Here is a 17,064-nt window from a genome sequence, read left to right as displayed (position 1 = left end):
AAGACATCTTCAGACCAGTCTTACCTCACCTGCATCCTTCTCTGGTGGAAAGTGAAGCCAGAAGATTTCCTGTACTGAGTCTATTTCTTCTAATTCTCTGTCTGAATTTCCCATTTGCTCAAAGTGGTTACTCATTGACATTTGTTACAACATTTTTTTCTCTTGCCAGTTTCCGATAATGCACTATTTCCTGGCTACATTTTCAGCATGACTTACAAGGGTCAGCACCTGTTATTATCTACATGAATTCTTGTTATTGCTATCCATCTCTATGCATTTTATAACACGTTATTTTAAATGGCTACTATCGAACAAACTTAAAGATCTTTTCAAAACTCAGTAATTTTTTTCTATAAATAGATCTAAATTTATAAAAAAAATTAAAAATAGTTGAATTCTAATTTTAAACAGATCTCGTCTAATGAATGTTCTGAGTCTCTTATCTTATTTTTAAAAATAAATAGATTGATGCTTAAGAAATTTAAAGTCATATTTGTCCCCCCCCACACATATATCTGTGATTACATATCTATGTTTTTCCTATACATATATCTCTATTTTTTGCTATACAACATATCTATTATAAAGTTTTTTCTATACAACATATCTATTATAAAGTTTAATTTATAAATTGGGCATAATAGACTAGGACATAGCTCAGTGTTGTAGCAGTTTTGTAACAGGAAAATAACAATAATAATAAAGTAAAACAATTATAAAACTATGCAATGCCTGAAAACCAGCACTGCTCTACCATTACAGTCAGTTCAATATCAGAAATGCTAGTAAGTTACTAAATGGGGAGTACCATATACACCGTGGATACGCAGGATACACAGGATTTATGCTCTAGGTGGGAAAGAGCAAGGTGCAGTGAGATTTCACCACACTATTCAGATTAGTATGCAATTTAAACTCATCAACTGTTTGTTTTTGGAATTTCCACTGGTTTTTAGGCCACAGCTGCCTGTGAATGAATAAAGCCATGGAAAGCAACACTCATATAAGGGGACACTGTGATAGTCACTATCTGAGATTTTCTCCTTGAAGTAATGGGCACATTGAAAGAAATCTGAAGAAAAGAATACGTTCTCACTGTTCTATACCACAGTCAGCCTGTTCTGCTAATGACTTACATGTCCACCTGCATCACTGGTGACATACATTTTGCTTTTCTTGGTAATAATGCCATGGTAGTTTCCAATCCTAAACAAGTCATTTAACCTCATGTGGCAGCAAAAAGCTGAAACTTTGAGAGTGACAAATAATTACATGCCTGGCATAAGACTCAATAAATAGGAGGAAGAGGAGAGTGGAATTTGAATCCTGTCTGCAGTTATTCACTAGATGTGTGACCTTGGGGAGACTGTATAACATCTCTCAATCTTTGTTTGCAAAATGAGATACTATTCCTTCCTTTGTAAGGCAGTGGACAATGCCATCAGGTGGCTGCAGTGTCAGGCTCATAGCAGTGGGCATGCACCAGGCCTTTAATAAACAGTCACTTTTGTTTTGCAGTGCGCTTTTCAAATCCCATTACTTATACTTCGTTCTGAGCCATCCTTTCTCTCTGATGCTCCCCCTTTTGTGTTATGCCCACAGTGATAACCATGACAATGCTCTCCTCTGAATTTCACATCACTTATTTTAATTTTTAAAATAACCTACTTGATCTTCCAATATAATTGAACCTTTTAGGAAGCAAGAAAGACTTCTTTCTTAAAACCACTTATTTAACACACTATACTCTTAAAAGACACACAAAGAATAATTAGACGATTCATTTTTCAAATTAATTCTCACATAAAATGAGAAGTATTATGCCAGCAGCACCTAGAAGAAGCTGAATTCTAATTTAAGCAAAAAGTGGAAAAATATAGTGTCTGTGATTTTCTGAAAATGTTTCCCTCTTTGTATTGACTGCCCACAATACCTGATAGGAACTGCACTATTTTCTTCTAGAAGATACTAAATCTTCTTCATAAAAAATAAGATATTTACATTTTTTGTAGGAATAGCATGTGTCAAACCTCTGAGTTTGGACAAAAGAATGTCACATGTTACTGTCTGACCATTTATGCTCCCCTTTATTTTTCCAGTTATAGGAATAACATGAAATTATGGCAGAAAATTAGAAAAATACATGGGAAACTGAAAATAATTCATTTCCTTTATTCCCAGAAATAATCACTATTAGCAATTCCTGTTATATCATTGTCACCTTTTGTACCCTTGACTTGGTACATTGTAAAAATAAGCAGAGTTGGGTGATGCTATACATAGTTTTTAAAATTTAGAAATATATTTCCATATAATTAATACATACTTTATGAAGATAGATGTTGCAAGAATCCATCCTACTTCAACATTTGGATATCACCATTCAGCCAAATCTTTATTAACAGACATTTAGGCTGATTTTGAATTGCTTATATTTTGGGGGCTGTGGTATTTATATTTTACATGATTTTTTTGGGTAACATCCTTCCTAGTGTAGCTTTCCATCCATTGCTGATGTATCAATTATCATAGAATATATCTAACTAATGGGTCTCAAATTGTAAGCCTTCTAGGACCTTCAACATTTTTCACTATCAGAAGTAGTGATTGGTAGTCCCTGACATGACAGCGTTACTAAAATCTAGGAAAATATTTAACATAACTTTGATAATTTCCCTAGCGAGCCAATCATGGTATCTTACACTTTACAGATTCTTTTAACACATGACTTAATCATCAGAAGAAAAGACCAATGTTCTAAACGTTCATTCCAACATCTTCTACTTAACTTATCAGATGCACAACAAAAAGATATATAGCATTGTTTATTTCAGATTTTAACATCGGATCAGCAACACCACAGAAAGGATATCTGTGTGAACTTCAATGCGGTCTGCATGTAGCTGTGTTCAGTGTACTGTGATCCGGGAAAGACATATGTTAAGACGTGCTTTTAGGAAGTCCACCACTTCCTACCACTGCCTTTAAGGTAAGGATGACATTAATAATACAGTAGGTTACAGGACCGTTTTAATAAGAAAAAGTTCTGTCAAGCCTATGCATTAGCAAAATTTTTGATCAAAACTTTCACTACAGCAATTTCTTTCTAGTATAGACAAAACAGATATTCTAAGTGACCATGTTTCAATTTGAGATTTGTACAGTAAGAAATGGAGAGATAAATTTTATAAATCCAGCGCAAAATCTATGTGAAGACATTCTGTGGTAACAGTCAGAGCTCACCATTTGTAGATTCCATCCTTGTGAATTCCCCATGCTTGTTACTCTATGCTTGAAATCCAAAGACTGACAGCTCAGAGCATTAAAAAGGTTGAGTCCTCCAATATTATTGTCCCTTCAATGTTCAGCCAGGGAATCTCTGGCTTCCTGTTTTAGTTCTTGTACCATAAATGTCTGTCTCATCATCTATGGAATGCCACATTTTTACACTTTGGTCTTTTTTCTATTGATGATTTTGCCATTTACAATGGTCCCTGAGCATAGTTCTGAAGTGTATGTAGGATTCTTAAGTACAAGAAGGATGTGATGTGTCTTGGAAAAAGAGTGTGTTTTAGATAAGCTTTGTTCTAGGCAGGATATATTGCTCCTGGCTGGGGGCAATAAGAGATAAACATCAAATATTAAATAAGATTTCTTTACAAAGAGATGCATGTAAAGCAAGCTTATGGACTCCTTTGTTGATTGGGTGATGAAAATATTGTCATGTGAGAATTTTTGTTTCCTAACCCTGTATTTCCTCTTGACGCAATGATTCAATATTTACAAATCTCACATGTATCCATGGAGACATTTTGGAACATGAATGTCACCAACAAAAATCAGCTATATTTATTTATTTTCTCTGTATGACACCATTTTATAGTCTTATAATCCTCATTAACATGCCTACTCCTGGGGCTCATTTTCTGTGCACTCTGATACGGCATGCATATCTATATATCTCCCCACACATACGTACAAATACACCCAAGCAAATACCCAAACAACTTAAGCAGAATTTTACATATTTATAATTTATATTACATACAATAATAATTATATTAAACTGACACAATTTTTATCTTTCAGCCAGATTGGGCTTTTTATATGTATTTTTTTCTTATATGTTTTCAATACCATATAAAATTGCTTGATTTTACTTAAATTTGTTCATCCTACTTTACACAGTTTTAATGGCATGAAAAATATGCATTTTTGGTAACTGATTTGTAGCAGTAGTAAGCCATCTAAAGGTATTTCCCAAAGACCTGATTAAAGCTTTCAATAATAATATATAATTACTTTTCTTAGTTCATGTTACAAACATCTCATGGATTTTGTACTTAGGGGCTTGAAAACTAAAATGTATATCCTAACAACACCTGGCAAATAGAGATGGGTATTACTGTTATGTTAAACCACTGCAAGCATTATAGCTTAGTTCAAGCTATATAAGTCCTGGTTTATTCTTTAAATTCCCACGAAAATACTTTGTGAAATATTACGTGACTTTATGTGAGAGAATGTGAAATATTTAAAGAAAACCTGTTGTAAATCTCACAATGTTAAGAGGCAACTCAGGCATGGAGTGCTGAAAAACATCTCAAATCACATTCACTTAAATGTTAGCTGTAGAGCACTAAAGGGTGTTTCTATACTGGCAAAAAAAAAAGGGGGGGGGAAGCTCACTGTAAGACTTCCAACATTGTGCGAGTAATTTTAGCATTATATAGGAATAAACCCTATACTAGACAAAAGGTGTTAATTTTATTTCTTAAAAGTGTTGTAGTCTCTTACACACTCAGTACACAGTGAATATTTTGAACTTTTAAATAGGATGGAAATTCACTTGCAATCTACAGACAGAGAGTTCGGTCCACACCTCACTCACTGATGAATTGTCTAAAGCACATGCCCCATGTACCTCTTTTGATTTCCCCAAAATTTTTCCTACAGTAATATTTCCTTTCAATAATATCAAAAATTGAAGAAAAAAATACACTTGGTTGTCCTTAGTCCATATCAAAGAAATCTTTAAAACTGTCAAAATATGTTTTCTTTGTGTTCTAATTGTCTTCTTTTTTCTTTGTAATTTAAATAATAAATGGCATCAAGGAATCATAGTTTTAGTGGTAACAGAATTATTTTTCATGTTTTATCCTAGATGAATGGAAAACAAGTATGACAGCCCAGAGTGATAATGATTTATACTTAAATTTAATGTGCCCTATGAATCCAATATGGAGTAACAGTTGTATTATACACTGCTTTCAGTAAAGCAGAAGCTGCCAGGAACTGTTTAAGGTAATCTCTGGCTGGAAAGACTGTACACCTTTGAATTTTTGCTTCATAAGAGCAAAGAGGATGCTGCATTTAAAACTCAAGCATGAGGAGCTGCAGCACAAAAAGAAAACGCCAGCGCTGAGCTGAGCAGGAGCTGAGGAGTTGGACACACAATAAAGCAGGGTTGTAAGGTTCCCTTTCGCCTGGCAAAGTTTCTCATTCATTCTACCAGGAATCAAAGTGACATTCGAAGTGAACGGCAGAGGGCAGAAGCCTCCAGAGTCCTTTTCAAAATAGTTGGGTAAGTCTTGAAACAAGCTCGGTGGAATGTGAAACATAAAGCCAGAGAGCATGGAGAACTTCTCCTATGTGATGTTAGTAGCTTTTGGCAAGCCAAGCCTGCCTCACTGACTGGTTTGTTACATAGCCAAAATTCAAAGTATTTTCTGGTTGCAATCGTAAATGATAAAAAATATTGCTCTAAGCAAATGATGGCAACAAAAAAGGAAAGCTCTGAGAAAGTGAATGAATTTGCAGGTCTGTGTCTCAGGCAACTTACAGTAAAACAACTTGGAACAACCATAGTGTACATGCTTTTGTCTTCTAGCATGGAAACTGAGCCATGTTGTGCTTCTCCCGAAGTGCCCCAAGCTCTGCAAACTTTTGTCTCTCACACCAAATCCATGTGCTAATCCTTGTCATCCTCACTTACTCCACCTACTTATCTCTTTGACCATCATGTACCTCAAAACAGTTCTGTCACTTTTTACCAGAAAATTGAGTCAGAAGAATAAATTCAGTATGATATAAAGACAACAATTTAAAGAGAAGAACAAAAACAGAATAATTATTAGATACTAACAAAGTCAAAAATGCCTGTGTTTCCGTAGCAGGCACCGTTCTTCCAGGTCCTACCCCTCCAAGCTCACTGTTTCTCACCCTGTAGTTTTCTGGTGTGTTCTTGCGGAGAGAGGACAGATGGGCTAGCATAGGACATGCCAGAGTCTTAGGTCTGTTTCACCATACGCCCTCCTATTTCCTCCAAAACTGACAACTCTTCATGTGTAATGGATTTCCTAAGTGCTTGGTTGTATTTCCATAAGAATAAAAGCAAAGAGAGACACAAGCTTATGCCACAGAAAGGGGAATCAGGGGATGTTTCTTAGAAAGAATGGTAACTAATCTATACTTAGCCACTTGGAAGCCAGAGAGGACATCTAATTAAATCAAGCTGCACAAACAACTTCTATCTCATCCAGATATTAGAACAGGGTCAGCCATGGTGGTAGCCCTACCATATCAGAGGCTACAGGAGGGGTTCCTGAGTTTGAGGTCAGCTGGGCTGTACTGTGAACTCCAGGGCAGCCTGCATGGTGAAACTCTCACCATGGCCAATAGAGAAAGTCAAGGCAGGCTAAACATTTTTTTTTTTCTCTTAAATAGAATACCTTTCTAGGAATGAAAGCATAATAAAAAGCCAAACAGATTTTTTATTACTCCTCCAGTAAGTTCTCGTGGGGTAGGTCACAAATCCAAAAAAGTAAAAGAAAAGAAATAAAGAAAAAAATGTAGAAAACTAGCCATGGAAGAGCAGCAAATTTCAAACAAGTTGGTTTGCCAGCAGCTAGAATTGCTATTAACTTTCATTCATCCCTGACTGTATACCTAAGGACGGAGCATGTACTTCACTGCATTATCTAATTTAGCTGTCAGTGCAGCCTCCAGAGATTCCCATTCAGGCACTGTATAATCCTCTCCATGTGTACTTTCTAAACTGACTGCTCCAACCAACCTAAGTAAGTATTGTTTTATGCCCTCCTCCTTTTTGAGGGCAATCATACCATCACCTTTGGCCTTAAATCTATTTCTTCTCTGTAGGCCACCCAAGATCTCTTCTTTATCCAATGTCTCATTTTCACAGAAAAATACTGTTAGCAATAAAAATTTAAGCAAGACAAACAGGATAAAATCCAAACATACTTGCCATTTATTTGTTGACTCTGAAAGTTTTTAATACTGTTTCCCACACCTCATCCTTATCCAAAGTCTCTATACATATTCAAATGATGAAATTTATGCAATAACTGATATTATAGCTAAACTGGATATTCCATCTCCAAATCAGAATTGCATAGTACATTAAGGCTCCCTAGAGAATCTGCTAATTGTTCCATCCTGAAGTGGGCCCTCTTGAATGGATTTGATAAAATAAAAAAGAAAGATCTAAAAAGCAAAAGAAGGCTGAGGGTATAGCTTAGTGACAAAGTTCTTGTCCAACATGTGTAACGCCCTAGGCTTGATCCTTAACATTAAAAATTGAATTAAATCAATATCCTTTAAATTGATGGATAAATATGTTTTTAAAAAAGGACTAGAAGGAAATGGTTGCAGATGTCCTAAGAAAAAGCCCTAGGCAAACATTTGACACATAGACCTCAATAACATGCAGAATACTGAGACTGTCAGCTCAGGAACAACAAAAGCACAAGAGATTGAACTATGAGCTTAAGAGAGGGCTGGTGCTTTCCTTTTGCTATCTACCACATGGCCTGTATAGATTAACAACAATGCAATAGACTAAGCAAATTTTAGCCATTCAAAAATTTTTGTAGTCTACAGTGTGATGCAGGTAATCACCACTGTCACATTTTATTTCCATGTATTAAAAATAACTCAGAAAAGTGTAGTGGTGAAATTATTTGGTTAAGATGGAGATAAGAATATGATCACAGAGAATCCATCCAAGTAGAGAAGAGGCAGATGTGTGGCTAAGAATTATAGTTAGTCAACTGGGTAGGAGGAAGAATGATAATAGACCTCAGAGACAGACACTATCAGGACAAATTGCTTTTGTCTGTAAGGAAAAAACAGCTTCCTTACGCATCTGGAAAAGTTCTATCATGTACACCATACAAATCTTGGGTCAACAATGTGAGCACAACTTGAGGCAGAGCAAAGCACAAAATCATAGCTGTAATTTCACTCACCGAAAGGCAGAGCTTCGATGTACGATTCACCGAGCTTTCTAAGGGTACTTCACAGCAAAGCCAAGGGAAGAGGCAAGTTCCAGACTGCTCAAGCAGCAAAAAGCTTGACGCTACTGTTGAAATGAAATTGGAAAAATAGATAAGATTCAAACAAGCACAAAAGCACATAAATAAAAGAAGCTTAACATCTCTAAAATAAAGAAAATTTGAAAATAGAAGCTAAGTGAGCTAAACTACAAAGCTTAACTCCTTAGAATATTTTTAACAGAGGAATTTAAATGAGGATATAAACATACAAATTACTTCAGTCAATTTGACTATGACACACTATTGATATTTGGGTATAAAATCATTACAATGTTATTATCATATACATGCTATCCTTCAACGCGGACCTTGTTTATAATATAAGCACTGAAATACACAGGGTTAGAACGGGCGAATAGTTGGAATGTACCTTCCTAGGAATACATAGATTAAATGGTTTTTTATTCATACTTAAAAATAATTTATTTCATCTACCTTTGATTACTCATGCAATTTGAACCTCATTTTACTGATATTTACATTAAAATATTTGCTAGTTAGTACCACTGACAATAGTTTATAGAAATATATAATATAAGAGCAATGTCTCACTGGCCCCAAAGTATATTGCTCTGAGAAAACAAAGTAACTATTCATCATCTAAAAGTAGAAAAATTCATGCCCTTATGTTACAGAAATGTCTTGAAGATTAAATTGTAAAAACCACCAAATTGTGCTTAACAAGGTGCCTGGAACACAGGTCCTTCCCACACACATTAGCCATCAAGGTCACTGTTACTGTCACAGCAATGCCACATATCTGAAACTTCATCAAGAGAGTCGAACTGGAGCTGGGAATTTAGCTCAGCAGCATAAGCGCCTGCCTTGCAAGCAGGCAGTTGTGAGTTTGATCCCCGGGACCAATAAAAAGGAAAGACGCACAAAAAAAAAAAAAAAAAAAGAGTCGGATTCATCTCTGAATGAGCAACTTTTCTGGAAAATGCAAATTCCTCCCCCTTCACCACAAAAGGCTACCTGTTCATTAAAGGAGTCTACACTAAGACAAGTATAATTCACTGGGTTCCTTCTTCTCGGGCAATAGATTTGGGACACTAAGAACGTGAAAAGGCAATTCCTTAAATCCAGAAAGGGAGTGATTCAAGCACCAGATTTAAACAAAGAAGAAAGGGAAGAAAGTATGAGCAAAAAGAACTGACAAGCACTGAAAATAAATAGCTCTCTTTTACAGTTCTGCTCAAGTCATTTTTTTCTTGGACACTAATTGTGTATCTTGATATATAAATAGAGGGGGTCCCTCACATTCAGCCTTTCCCAGGCAGGAAACATCTCTATGATGAACTGGACAGCCGCTAGATGAGCCCAGACCATCTTGAGCCATGTCAAATACCACATTTCTGGACACCTTTCTCACACGGCCAAGCAGTATTTTCAGACTAATGACTACATTGTCCCTTACAACTCGGCACTCCACAGAATCTCCTGATGCTGTGGAATAAAAATATTGAGCACTGGAACACTGATCTTCCTGAAAGAAAGCTTAAAAATGTAGTAGAATACATATTTTCAGACTTGGTTTGGACCTGTGGCTCTGTCACCCATCAGCACTTTTCTGTTGGAGGTTTCTGAAGCAGCTTCTCATCTGTGAAGTGGAACCAAGAGACTTCCTATAGGAAATACAGTAACACAACAGAAAGTGCTTCTGGTTCACTCAGGCACACAACAAATGTTAATTACCACTTCTGCCTTCCTGGCTAAGCTACCTTCCTTCGTATAGTGCCTTGGTAATGTAATTATAAGGAAATGATAAGTATAGAATTGTTTAATGAAGACTATATAGTTTTAAAGACAAATTGACAGGACATAATTATAGACCTTGTGGAAATCTGCTTTGTTTTCATTTTGTTATATTTTCTAAGTTTTCAAGGTGGCCATCAAAGCCCAGAAAAGCAATGTAGTTCTTTGATTTCTTCTTAAGAAACTCTTCAGCCTTTATTGTCTTTATATCGTGCAACTTTGGCACTTAATTACACCCTACCTTGCAATAATTAGGGATCCTTATAATCAAGTCTGTTTACTCGTTTGTGCAGTTTTGATCCTTTAATCTCTCCCGAATATTAGTTTCAAATACTATTAAGAGCCACAATTTAACAATTGTATTACTAAATAACGCTGGAAGAATATTTTCTAGAAGACTCACCAATGGGTAGAATAAAAGAATTATTTTGGCAATTAAGCATAGTACAAACTCATAAAATGAAAGCTGCAGGGTAGAAGCCTGCAGGGCCTTTGTGCCTCCCACAGAGGCGCTGTGCAGCCAGGGGCCCTCTCTGAACCTCATCAGAGTACTGCCTGCCAAGGAGCCTGCGGCTGGGTCAGACACTTGTTTCAATTAGACCACTCGTTTATTCCAAAGACAAGCTAAGAACTTTCCATAATCATGGCACCGTAACAAGAAAACTGTCAATTTTAGGCACAGAAAAATGTGGCTTTCTTTGTTATTTCATGTAACATTAATGATAAATTTAAAAACCTGCTGCCAGAACATGAAACAAAAACTGGCCCCATGAGGATGGGCAGTGTATTCCACAGAATATCGTGACAAAATCACCGGAGCCACCAGTCCAACTGCCTGGCTTTAAGACTTGACAGAAACCTTCATCGCCATGTGATCGCAGGCAAGTTATCTTCCTCCATGTCCCCTAGGTTCTTTCAAGGAAAGATACAGATAATGCCAATCTGAAACTCACGGAATTGTTGTAAAGATTATACAGATAATGCACTGAATACGAGGCTTGGCATTAGAGCTACTATTGCTTACTTTCATCAGTCAAACAGAATTACTAATTTCATCAGTGAAACAGAAACTCTAATTTCTGAACTCTCACCCTGTTTTGTTCTATGCATTGTGAATAGAAGTCAAATGAATAAACGATACAAATTTTGACCAGTATAATTCGCTCATCCAATGTCCAATAACAAATTTCACAGGCTTTAAGCCCAGACATGTGCTGAGTGGTGCTGTTTACTTGATTTTTATACACATTGATCTACATGAGATAAAGCTTATCACTGAATAAAATTAAATACCTTATTAATTAAATAGTAAAGCTAACCTAACCTAAAACTCATTTTTAACCAAACAGCAACTTGTTACATTTTATCCACAGGATTTTGTGTAACAACAATTGATTTGATCTATATATTCAAAATTATTTTTGCATATTTTTATGACCTCATTGTGTAAAAATCTAAATGGTTCTGTTAAATAAAAGAAAGTGAAAGTCATTCAAAACTAAATCAGCCAGTGGTAACCACTGCTTGCATTGCATGCAGCATTTTGTGAACATCTCTATAAATAAATGCATCTGTTACAAAGAAAATTGTGGAGAAATAGGACAATGTTATGCATTGATTTTTATTCCAAAGCCTTTAATCTAATACAGATGTACTTTCTAGATTACTGATGGCAATTAATCTGGGATCACTTATGATTCAACCAAATTATTTTAATTTTCCACTTAGAATTGTAGGAAATTTAAGAAATTTAAATATCCTATTTAAAAGTCTTATAAAATAAGTAATTTTAAATAATTAAACATTATTGACATTTGGGGAATAATTTAGTAATGTTTCAGTCCATATTTCTAGATGGATTTTTCCACCATTAAGCATCTAAATCAGAACAAATAAGCAAACATCAGGCTCCATATTTTATACAAATGCCACAAATGGAAATGATAAGGAAAAACCTACAAAAAGCCACACGATAGGAATAAAACTTGCAAAATGTTGTTATCTTCATTCAAACTACCAGTTCCCTTAATAGAAATTAAGTTTATAGGCTTAAAAGAAATATTAACAATGTTCCCTTCAGATGTAAAGAGAATGATATTCCGGTGTAAGGAATAGGAGATTAGTAAATGCAAATTAATTGAATTTTTTCTAATGAATTAAAACAAAGATTTCATAGGCATAAAAATATGAGCATGAGTTTTATTTCAGACACAGAAGAAAATGAAACAGCAAGTTCAAATGAATGAATTTCATAATACTCATGCCGTTTTGCATTTTTGTACTCATCTAGCAGCTTAGGAATTTTAGACTTTTTCAAAAAAGGAGTATTCTAAGTCAAAAATAAAAGATCTCTGTTGCTTAATAAGGAAAGTCTATAACAAGTAGTTAGGCTTGCTATAAAATAATGTTAGCCTGCAAAAAAATTGTTATTTGATTTAAATACACTAAAATCTGTCAATGAATACCATTCATTCATTTATGCAACAAATATTTAATTGTGTGATAGTTATGTATTAAATGTCGTTTCAAGCTGTGGTTCTGTGCTGTGTGACGCAGAAATCATCAGTCTCATGCAGCTACTGAAACACAATTAGTCTGCAGTGACGTCCACTACAAGGGTAAAACACACACTTGATTTCACATAGCACAAAAATGCAATAAAATACTCAATAACATTTTTACTTTTGTTTGCAAACTGAAAAGATAAATTTGCTGTATTATATTGGGTTAAATAAAATACACTGAGACAATTTCACTAGTTTTCTTTTTACTATTTTTAATGTGCCTGTCAGAAAATTTAAAATAACACACACAGTAAGCTTCATGTTTCTATCAGACAGCCCTTTCCCAGGCCATGCTGGTGGTGAACAAAGAAACAATCTTGCATATTCATAGAGTTTCAAAACTTGGAGCCATGCAATAATAGTGTTTAAGCTGCTGTATCAGGTGCTCAGCACTGTGTAGTTAGGTATAAGCTGTAACCTACACCCTGAAATTTTGCAGTCTAGTGACATACATCAGAAATGTACATGAATATTTAGCAATGATGATTCTATTATATACAAGTAACTTAAGACATGACGTGGCTTCATGACCAAACAAAATTTCTCTACTCAAGAGATGCTGTTCAATACAACTCCTTTATTGTGCCCCTTATTGTGAGGTCAGTGTTTGGCCTGTATGCAATGCAGAATCTACCACTGGACTCTTGAACGTAGTCCTTAGCCTCCAACAGAAGCCAGAGATTGGACATTTTATTTTCTCCACTTGCAAACCTGTATGATTGTGCAAGAGTGGCCTCATTACAAGTGCTTTTGAAATGCACTGATATCGCCAAGCTACCTAAGTTGGATCTAGATGGAGGAAGCTGAAGGAATAAATTTCAAAATATCTGGAAGCCCCAGAACCACTAAAGAACCCTCAGGATCTGAAAGCCCATAGTCTTTGTGACAAATAGACCAGAGAACTCTCAAATATGTGTCAGAGGTTAATGAGCACAGTACCATCTTTGGTGGCCCTGACATCACAAAGAAATTATGAACACCCAAATAGCAGTGACAAGGCATATTTAGAGTGCATTCAAGAGTTTTATCTAACGGTTTAAATAATATGTTTTATTTTCTTCAAAATAAACCAGCCAAAGAGGTCCCTTGTTCTTGTTACAAGGAATCTTGGAGTCTATACTCCTTAAAATAGCATTTCAATTAATCTAACTCATGCTCTTTCATATAGAAATTTCCGCAATAATCTATCAGATGCTGGCATAGTTTTGCTTAGAATACATGGCTTCTAACATGCTGATGCACCCAGCAAAACACAACCATATTTTCAACATTTAAATATAAGGCCTGTGATCCAGAGCTTATGTTCAATAGCTGAAGAAAAAGGGAAAAGAATCTCCAGAAGTTTATAAAGATACTCTGTGTAATATCAATTCATTAAGCAATTTTGAAAGGGTCAAATCTTATTTTGCTTAAGGGCTATCTGATAGAGAAATTGCTGGAGTTTTATAAAATATGCAGTCTCTCTCTGCTCATTTTCTGAATGAATAAATATGAGGCCAATTTTATACAGAATCACTTCAACTTGAACTAATAATTGTGTATTGCATGCCTAGAATAATGTTTGTTTCAGAGGATACATATAAAAAGGAGGGCAAAAGAAAACATCAAATCAGTTACTAATTATAATTAATTCATAGATAGTTGAGGTTCATTTGATTTTGCTAAAGTATATAAAATAGTACTCAGATAGAGGCCTAAAGTGCAATCAAATGAGTACTAGATCATATAAGGACTTTTTACTTACTAAAAAACTTTAGAAGGAAAAAATATACCATTTCTGAAAAGTTTGTATAGGTGAAAACCTGAATTTGCTACCAGAAACTGTGAACCTCTCAATTACTATCTTTACTTTGAAAACTGTACACAGGTCATTTTCAAAAAATTTGAAATCACTAATAAAAATAAAATAAACTTTCTGTGAGATATTTCTTGGGATTTCATTTGCACTGGAACATTCTAGAACATTTCTTATTGAAACATATAGAGATTCATAAAATTACCATAAATGTGGGCAGATCAGGAACTCACCAATGGAAGAATACTTTTTAAATCAAAGAGTTTGACCTTTGGTTATGGAAGCCCCAGCCTACTCTTTTGTTTTGTAATATAGTAATTATCATATTTAAGCTCTGCCAAAGAGTAAACCACTTAATTGTTATCCTCTCAAAGCAGTGCCCACGATATTTCTTGAAGAGCTCCTAGTTGCTTATTATATCCATCCCTGATATGGAAACAAATAAACCCATTCCCCACACCCCATGCCCTGTATTCATACCACTTACATTCAAATGAACATATGAAGAAGTTATCAAGTGAGTAGACTATCTAAAATTGTATATCAACAAACACTCAACCCTGGGGGTATCATATAGCACGACAGAATGGCCATAGAATATAGAATAACTATAGCATCCCATGGATAGCAAGAAAACTACAAGGATAGAAAAAAAGTAAGGGTAAAAAAGCGCAGGACATTTAGCTTATAAATAATTTGATTTGTAGTACACAGATATACGCTAGTGCTGATGTACAAAAACTTCACAGGAGAAATTAGGGACAAATTTTTTCACACAATAGAATTGATAAAGTTATCCAGTTTGTGTACAAATTTTTTAAAGCACCTTGATTGGCTTTATTAGCCATTGGTTTGAAATGAACAATTTACTAATAACCAAAATTGATTTCTATTTGTGCATGAATAGTAACTCCCCCTGTGCTTTTATTTATCAACACATAATTAGTCATCACTATCTTTTACTTGTAATTGTCAAAAAATGAAATTGTATTTCTAAAAAATAACTTACATTTCTCCCCTATTCACCCCTCACCCACCCATATGTTTATGCACACACACACACACACACACACACACACACGCACGCACACAGACATCATCTCTCTTACACATACACACACCAGCTCAATACAGGCCACTAGAATTGGAAAACATTTATTTTATGTTGAATATTCCACAAAAAAGAGAGTGAAGAAGGGGTAAAGAAATGTGGAAATAACATGTGTTTGCAATATTTTGAAAATTAAAGATCTCATATACCAAATGTCATATAGATATAATTATACTTTGGGATTTTCTAAAAAGTACAATCATTAAACAAATCAAGCTGTTAGAATATTAAAATAAAAGGTTATGTTCTAAATTTTTAAATACAAACAGTGCTTATTTTAATTGCATTGTTGTCAGATCTAATAGCATCAATAAAAATTAGAAAGACATTCAAAATCAATTTCAAAGCTAAAATACTCATTGTATGAGATGCTAAAAAATGATGGAAGTTCTTTTTAACAGAAGAAATAAAAAAGACCTGATTATTTACTGTTACTCTCACCCACATGAACTGTACCCTTTAAATTATAAATTCTCTGTTAAGAGTAAATATAACCACACTTGAAATAAGAAATCAGCATGAGTGCTATGTTAAAAAATATTGCCAGAAAATCATTATATTAAGCAGCAAACAAATGCTTTCATCCCTTTCGCTACCTTCCCCCTAATTAATTAACAGATTGGAACAGTCTAAGAACTAAATTTATTTTCAATTAAAATAAGAAGCCCATATGTCATGATAATTTTTCGTTACTATTTCTAAGGCGAAAACAAAGGTTTGCTTTTAGCATTGAACATAGTAATCACAACAAATCCTTTAATTTTCAATAACCGTAAGGATACTTCAAGAGTTCTGCACGTAGCCAGGTACTACCTCAATGGTTAATCCTATTAAGAACTGAGCCATGCGCTGCAACTAAATCCGCTGGGGAATTTAAGGAATCAAAGGCTTACTGCACACTCAGAAGGCAACGACTTTTGTAAAGGGCTCTATTATATGAGGAACAAAAGAATACCACTTGTGTACTTAAATATCATCTGCTTTTCCTTCCAAAATACTCCATTTTTAAGTAAAGATATGTGATTTAAATGTATTTAGAGTTTGGCTCTTGGCAGCACTCTCGTTTCTGAGTCGCAGTACCATCTGCGGACCCCATGGCTCATGCATAATGATATGCTTACAAGCTGTTTCCCTTTTCTGCACAATGTACCCTTTTCACTTTAACGTACATTTTCCATCAATTTTTGAATAACAAATTGGCCTATGGAAGTTTGTTGAAACGGGACAAGGAAAATGCCTGTAGGCTAGAAACGGCGATTTTGCTAAAGGAATCAGTTCCATGGAAAATATCCACTCCACCTGTCCAGCTCTCTCCCGGCCCCCCACATTGCCATCCTAAGCTGTGATTCTTCAAAAGTGCAGAGGAAACTTCTTCTCCCATCACTAGCTTGGGTCTGTACATCAACTTGGGCAAAGAGCCCACATGCCTGCCATCTATTACACCTGCTGGGTGACAAACAGATGAGAGTCATCACGCAGACT

The 17,064-nt window shown here is 35.1% G+C and overlaps 1 protein-coding gene across 9 annotated transcripts in view; it reads right to left on the bottom strand.

Moving 5' to 3' along the window:
- Tenm2 (teneurin transmembrane protein 2) overlaps positions 1-17,064 on the bottom strand; it is a 1,173,780-nt gene that overhangs the window by 1,078,425 nt on the left and 78,291 nt on the right. For all 9 annotated transcript variants that reach the window (XM_063230744.1, XM_063230743.1, XM_063230746.1 and 6 more), the window contains exon 2: positions 8,271-8,383. The gene's annotated coding sequence lies outside the window, so the exon portion shown is untranslated. The remainder of the gene's footprint in view (positions 1-8,270; positions 8,384-17,064) is intronic.

This window comes from Cavia porcellus, unplaced genomic scaffold (genome assembly GCF_034190915.1).
Source record: "Cavia porcellus strain 051 isolate PalLab524CR breed Dunkin Hartley unplaced genomic scaffold, mCavPor4.1 scaffold_19, whole genome shotgun sequence".
Taxonomy (NCBI): Eukaryota; Metazoa; Chordata; class Mammalia; order Rodentia; family Caviidae; genus Cavia; species Cavia porcellus.
This window is presented reverse-complemented; position numbering and strand designations above follow the sequence as displayed.